At 51.8% G+C, this 6,033-nt stretch overlaps 1 pseudogene across 1 annotated transcript in view; it reads right to left on the bottom strand.

The window, feature by feature from the left end:
- Positions 1–437: 437 nt before the first annotated feature.
- The window catches only part of LOC714466 (class I histocompatibility antigen, Gogo-B*0101 alpha chain-like), a 31,084-nt pseudogene continuing 25,488 nt past the window's right edge, over positions 438–6,033 (bottom strand). Inside the window, exons 2-11 of the transcript XR_013416649.1 lie at positions 4,136–4,203; positions 3,966–4,028; positions 3,605–3,721; positions 3,223–3,478; positions 2,713–2,992; positions 1,841–2,116; positions 1,645–1,746; positions 1,176–1,208; positions 1,024–1,071; positions 438–861 (exon numbers count right to left, since the gene is read on the bottom strand). The product of XR_013416649.1 is annotated as a class I histocompatibility antigen, Gogo-B*0101 alpha chain-like (transcript). The remainder of the gene's footprint in view (positions 862–1,023; positions 1,072–1,175; positions 1,209–1,644; positions 1,747–1,840; positions 2,117–2,712; positions 2,993–3,222; positions 3,479–3,604; positions 3,722–3,965; positions 4,029–4,135; positions 4,204–6,033) is intronic.

Genomic DNA, 6,033 nt, shown 5'->3' with positions numbered 1-6,033 from the left:
TATGCTTGTATCAAAATATCATACATACCCCACAAATATGTACAACTCTTATGTATCCATAAAAATAGAAAAGTCATAAAAAATAAAACAGAAATGTTAAAGAGAAGATGGAAAATACAATCTAGGATAGAGGACTATTAGGAGGGCAGGAGCTGAATGGCTCTCAAAATTTTTCTCTCAATAGCACAGTGACTCCTGTGTGCAGAGGCCACCCTGGGCGATGTCTGAGTTTCTGTGACCACAGCTCCTGCAGGACAAGTTTCCATTGAAGGGACAAAGACAATGGAGCAGTGAAGATGACCCAGCTGAGGACTGACCCCATAAAGCCCATGATGGACTCAACACCAACTGGGCACAGGCCCCATCCACACTCAGCCCCCCGCAGCCTTCTCCAGTCCCCACCTGCAACAGACTCTGCACAGAAAACAGGTGGATTCTGGAAGGTTCTCAGGTCTTCAATTCCTCTCTCTAATTTTAGGCATCATCTCCTTTAATTAATCCATCAACCTCTCATGGCAAGAATTTGAGAAAACAAATTTATATTCAGATTCTTATTTTCACTAGCCAAGTAACAGGTTGCAGCTCAGTGCACCACGAAGTTGAGACAGAGATGCAGACATCCAGCCCCACCTCTCTGGAACAGGAAAGATGATTGCGGAAGGAATGCAGGTCAGCGTGGATACGAGGGTCACGGTGGACACAGGGCTGGGCTGTCTCTCCACCTCCTCACATTGTGCTAACAGGGTCGCAGACACATTCAGACGCCTTTGCAGAAAGAGATGCCAGAGGCTCTTGAAGTCACAAAGGGGAGGCATGAGGAAATCCCATCATCTTAGTACCACAAAAAGCAGCTGTCTCAGGCTACAGAAAACAATAGTCAAGAACAAATTCAGGTCAGTCATGGTAAGTAGTGACACTGAACAGCCCACCACACACTCAAAATGTCCCAGACAAAGAATCCCCATAACCCAGTCCTTTCCCCTCTGCCCCACCCCCACCCACTTCAGATCCCCAGGGTCTCACCTTTACAATCCCAGCGAGACACGTCAGAGCCCTGGGCACCATTGCTCCCTGGGGTAGAACAAAAACAGCAGCTGGTCAGAGCCCCCAGGAGACGTGGGACAGGAGGAATTAGGAGGTGGGTGAGCTCCTCCACATCCCAGTCCCCAACTTACAGGCAGCCTGAGAGTAGCTCCCTCCTTTTCCACCTGGGGGAAGAAAATGTCCTGTGAGGGGCTGGGGGAAGGCAAGGTCATGAGGTCCTGGAGGAAACCCCTAGTCTTGGACTCCAGGGAAGTTTCCAGAAATGTGACTGCAGACCCAGGGCTGGATCAGGAAACATGAGGAAAGTGGGTGTGGGTTCTGGACAAACTGCCCTCCTGAGGTCTGCCCTCAGCAGGGACCTTCCCACGACCTGTGACTGCTGGGATCAGGTCTCCATCACCACGATCAAGGTGATTCTCTGTCCTTCATTGTCACAGGTGCTTCATAAAGAGTAGGTATTGGCACACAGGGCCCAGGCTAGGTAGGCCTGTGTGTGTGGATGGTACTTCCCAGTAACGAGGCAGGACACACTTCTACCTGAGGCTTGAAACACCCAGTGGGACAAGAAAACTCAGGCCCCACTCCTCTCCCCTTCCCTACCTGAGCTTTTCTTCCTCCACATCACAGCAGTGACCACAGCTCCAAGGACAATCAGGCCAGCAACAATGGCTGCGATGAGGATGGTGGGCTGGGAAGACTGCTCTGGGAAAGGAAGGGAAGGTGAGGGGCCCTGACCCTGCTGAAGGGCTCCTGCTTTCCCTGAGAAGAGACATGACCCCCCAGTCCCCCTCCCTACCCCATCTCGGGGTGAGGGGCTCCAGCAATCCCTCATGCTGCACATGGCACATGTATCTCTGCTCCTCTCCAGAAGGCACCACCACAGCTCCCCACTTCTGGAAGGTTCCATCCCCTGCGGGCCCGGTCTCCACAAGCTCCGTGTCCTGAGTTTGGTCCTCCCCATCCTGCTGCCAGGTCAGTGTGATCTCCACAGGGTGGAAGCCCAGGGCCCAGCACCTCAGGGTGGCCTCATGGTCAGAGACGGGGTGGTGGGTCACATGTGTCTTTGGGGGATCTGAGGGGAAGAGTCAGAAAATTCAGGCACTTTGCACATCTCATGGGACACTCCAGCAGTGCCCATGTGACCATCCTGAGAATGGACAGGACACCTGGGGTGGGGAAGGGAGCACAGAATTCAGACACCAGCCTGGAAACAGGTACCTGGAACAAGCTCCTATTACTTGGAAAGTTTTAGGCTCTGAGGGAGGAACAGCGACTTCTGGTCCTGACCTGAGTGGAGGCTGAGGGACTCAGAAGAGCTGGAATCAGACTCCCACACACACTGAGTGTGAGGCAGAGAACAAGGCCTGAGAGATAAAGTCACAGTGCCCAAGGCTGCTGCAGGGGTCAAAGGGGACTGCTGATCAGTATTCCAGGGATTGTCTTCCCTCCATTCCCTCAGAGACTTCATCCCTTAATTGTCCCAGAGAGCAGGTGGGCCCTCAGAGTCACTCTCTGGTACAGGATCCGGAAACCTAGGAGGATTCTTCCCACTCAGGAGCAGAGGGAGGACGATATTCTAGCTTTGTTCCCGTTTTCCTCCTCTCCTGGCGGGAGGCCAGCCTGGGAGATCTACAAGAGATGGTGAAGGCGCCCCGTGGCCCCCGGTACCTGCGCGCTGCAGCGTCTCCTTCCTGTTCTCCAGGTATCTGCGGAGCCACTCCAGGCACCTGTCCTCCAGGTAGGCTCTCACCCTCTCCGCCTCACGGGTCACCTCCCACTTGCGCCGGGAGATCTGAGCCGTGGTGTCCCCTGCGGTCCAGGAGCGCAGGTCCTCGTTCAGGGCGAGGTAATCCTTGCCATCGTAGGCGAACTGGTCGTACCCACGGAGGAAGCGCCCATCTGGCCCCAGGTCGCAGCCGTACAACTCCGGGATGGCGAGACCCTGGCCCTGCCCCCGCGGTCAGCCCCGCCCCGACCCGACCAACCCACAGGGATTTGGGCCCAAACCGAAAAAGAAACCGGGTGAAGGCGCCTGGGGCTCTCCTGGGTCGAGGATCTGGGCCGGTCCCGCAGCCTCGGGGTGGATCTCGGACCTGGAGACTCGGGGACGACCCGGGCCATCCGTTGGGGATGGAGAGGGGTCGTGACCTGCGCCCCGCGCCGGGGTCACTCACCGGCCTCGCTCTGGTTGTAGTGGCGGAGCAGGGTCCGCAGGTTCACTTGGAAATTCTCTGCGTGGGTCTTGGCGCCTCGTGTCTCCCGCTCCCAATACTCCGGCTCCACCCACGGCGCAGCGGCTCCATCCTCGGAATCGCCGCGTCGCTGTCGAATCGCAGGAACTGCGTGTCGTCCACGTAGGCCACGTAGATGAAGTGGGGCTCCCCGCGGCCGGGCCGGGACACTGAGGTGCCGAAATACCTCATGGAGTGGGAGCCTGTGCGCGAGGAGGTGAGACCCGCCCGACCCTCCCCCCGGCGCGGCTCCCCGAGTCCTGCACCCCGCCGGGCGGGCCCCTCGCTCCTCCCCGCAAAGGCCGTTTCCCTTCCGACCTCGCACTCACCTGCCCAGGTCTCGGTCAGGGCCAGCGCCCCCGAGAGCAGCAGGAGGAGGGTTCGGGGCGCCAAGATCCCATCCTTGGCGTCTGTGGAGACTCTGAGTCGGGGTGTGTCCGCGGGATCTTTAAAACCGGGAACCGTGGCGACGCTGATTGGCTGCTCTCGAAACCCGACACCCAATGGGAGTGAGCACTGGCGCCGTGTCATCAGTATCCGGGAAAAAGGACCTGACAGGTTGGGAGAGGGAGAAGAGAGACGCTGGGGAATTGGGCAATCCCCAAGGCTGAGCCTCACCACCCCAGACACCGCCGTCGGGACCTGAAACCCAGAGAGCCAAGCTCCAGGGCCCTGGAACTTTGCTCTTACCCTGCTTCTTTTGTATCAAGCGCTCTATCTCAATGTTTCCCGGTTTGTTGGCCCGGGAGTTGTCTGAGAAACCAGGCAGAAACCTTCGGCATGTGCCCAGGCCCTCTCCCTTCACTTTTCATCCCAGAATCCCTGTCCCTGAACTAGACTTTCTGCCTCCCACTCCTTACCTGTCCCCCAGGACTCTTCTAGAAGAAAACTCACCCCAGGGAGCTTGGTTCCAGAGAGTGAGCTTGTCCTGGGAATGGAGGTGCAAAGACAGAGGTTGTTTTTTGTTTAAATCTGAAAAAATTGTGCCTGAGCCCATGAGATTAGAGACCAGTTTCCATTTTGTTTATTAGCTACAGTGAGTAGCAGAATCTTGGTAACCCCTGAATTATCAGGAAGCTAATCTGTAAAAAATGTGACTTTGTCATTACAACTGGACACACAAGGCTCCTAAGTTTTCCTCTTTCAGACTATATATCTGTGACTCTGGCTTGTATTTTAAAATTACCTTCATTTCATAGCCCTGAGTTTCCGTGTGAGTCCAGGACATCTCGTCAATACAAAGTAGCACAATGTGTTACTGTATGTTGCAACCAGAAGCTAGTACATTCATTCACCTCACAGTTGCAAGCACTGAATGCAATCACAATGCCCCTCATCAGTGCTCAGGCACTGCCTGTTTTTAGAAAGTAACCACATCTAAGTGGTGTGCATATTTCATAGGAACACTTAGTATTTTTTTAAACCTGATTAAAAAGCAATTAGTTTTTAGGCAGTCCCACATAAGGTATTAAAGACCAAATGCAAAAAAAAAAAAAAAAAAAAAAAAACCCTTCGAGTCTCTGTAGATGAATGTATTAAAAATCTATTAAACAATGTGTTTAAACCTAAGAATTCTGCTGCTTTCGAATTTTTTCCCTCTGCTCCTTTTCCTCACCTCCTGCTTCTCCAGTCCTTCCCTCCATCCCTCTCATTCCTCAGGATTCCTCCTCTCCCCTTAGTCCCCACCACTCTGTCACTCCTGAATAGCACCTCTAGCACTGTCCCATTACCTGCTATGTGACTGTTCTCTCCACAGTGGTCCTGCTACTGTGAGTTAGAGTGTAAGAGTTAAAGAAAGAGGAAAGAAACATGAAACATGGCTTGGCAGTTAAAGACAGGTTTACTTTAGATAAAACATGACAGGGTCTTCTGACCAATTTTGGTCAGGAGCACTTTCTTTTACAGACTAAGAATATATATTGGTTTTAGGGTGAGGAGTTTATTACAAGCTTGAAATCTTCCTGTGTGAGGGAGAAGTTTTATGGCAGGGTTGGAATGTTTCTGGGAGGAGGTGAGTTTATCTTGGGGCAGACATCTTCCCGGCCGGAGGGGCGTTATCTCGAAGCTAGCATGTCTCTGGTCGGGGAGGAGTTTGGAATGTTTCTGGTTGGAGATGTTATTTGTGGTTTATGGCCGTGCTGACTTTAGACATTAGGCTGATGCCCTTTGGATTTAGGCATTTTTTTAATTAAGGTAACTTTAGAACAAGGGATTTATCAGAGATGGTGATGCTCCTGCTCTGTCACAGAGTGTGTTATTTCTTCACATAAAACACTCCAATGGCTCCATCTCACTCTTGTGAAGCTTATAGAGTGTAAGGCACATGAGCATATGAGGGCACACTTGGTTCATCATAGGCACTAAATTAATTTTTGTTGATTGAATAAATGAAATACGAGTGTATTAAAATTTAATTGCATCATGGAAAATTATAAAATGAAAAACACTGGAAAAAGGTAAGAAAGATTTTATTTTATGCAACTACTGTGTATATAAATTCATAAATTCATTCCATGTACCTTTTGAGCCTGTGTATGAATTTTATACGACTGCATAACAAATTATCACAAACACTGGCTTTAAACAGCACCCATTTATTCATTTATTTTTAGAGACAGAGTCTGCCTCTGTCATCCAGGGTGAAGTGCAGTTGCACAATCATGGCTCACTGCTACCTCAAACTCCTGGGCTCAAGAGATCTGCCTGCCTCAGTCTCCAGAGTAACTAGGATAACAGGCAAGTGTCACCATGCCCATCT

This window comes from Macaca mulatta, chromosome 4 (assembly GCF_049350105.2).
Source record: "Macaca mulatta isolate MMU2019108-1 chromosome 4, T2T-MMU8v2.0, whole genome shotgun sequence".
NCBI classification, from domain to species: Eukaryota; Metazoa; Chordata; class Mammalia; order Primates; family Cercopithecidae; genus Macaca; species Macaca mulatta.
The sequence above is the reverse complement of the archived record's forward strand: the minus strand, read 5'-3'. Positions and strand labels throughout refer to the sequence as shown.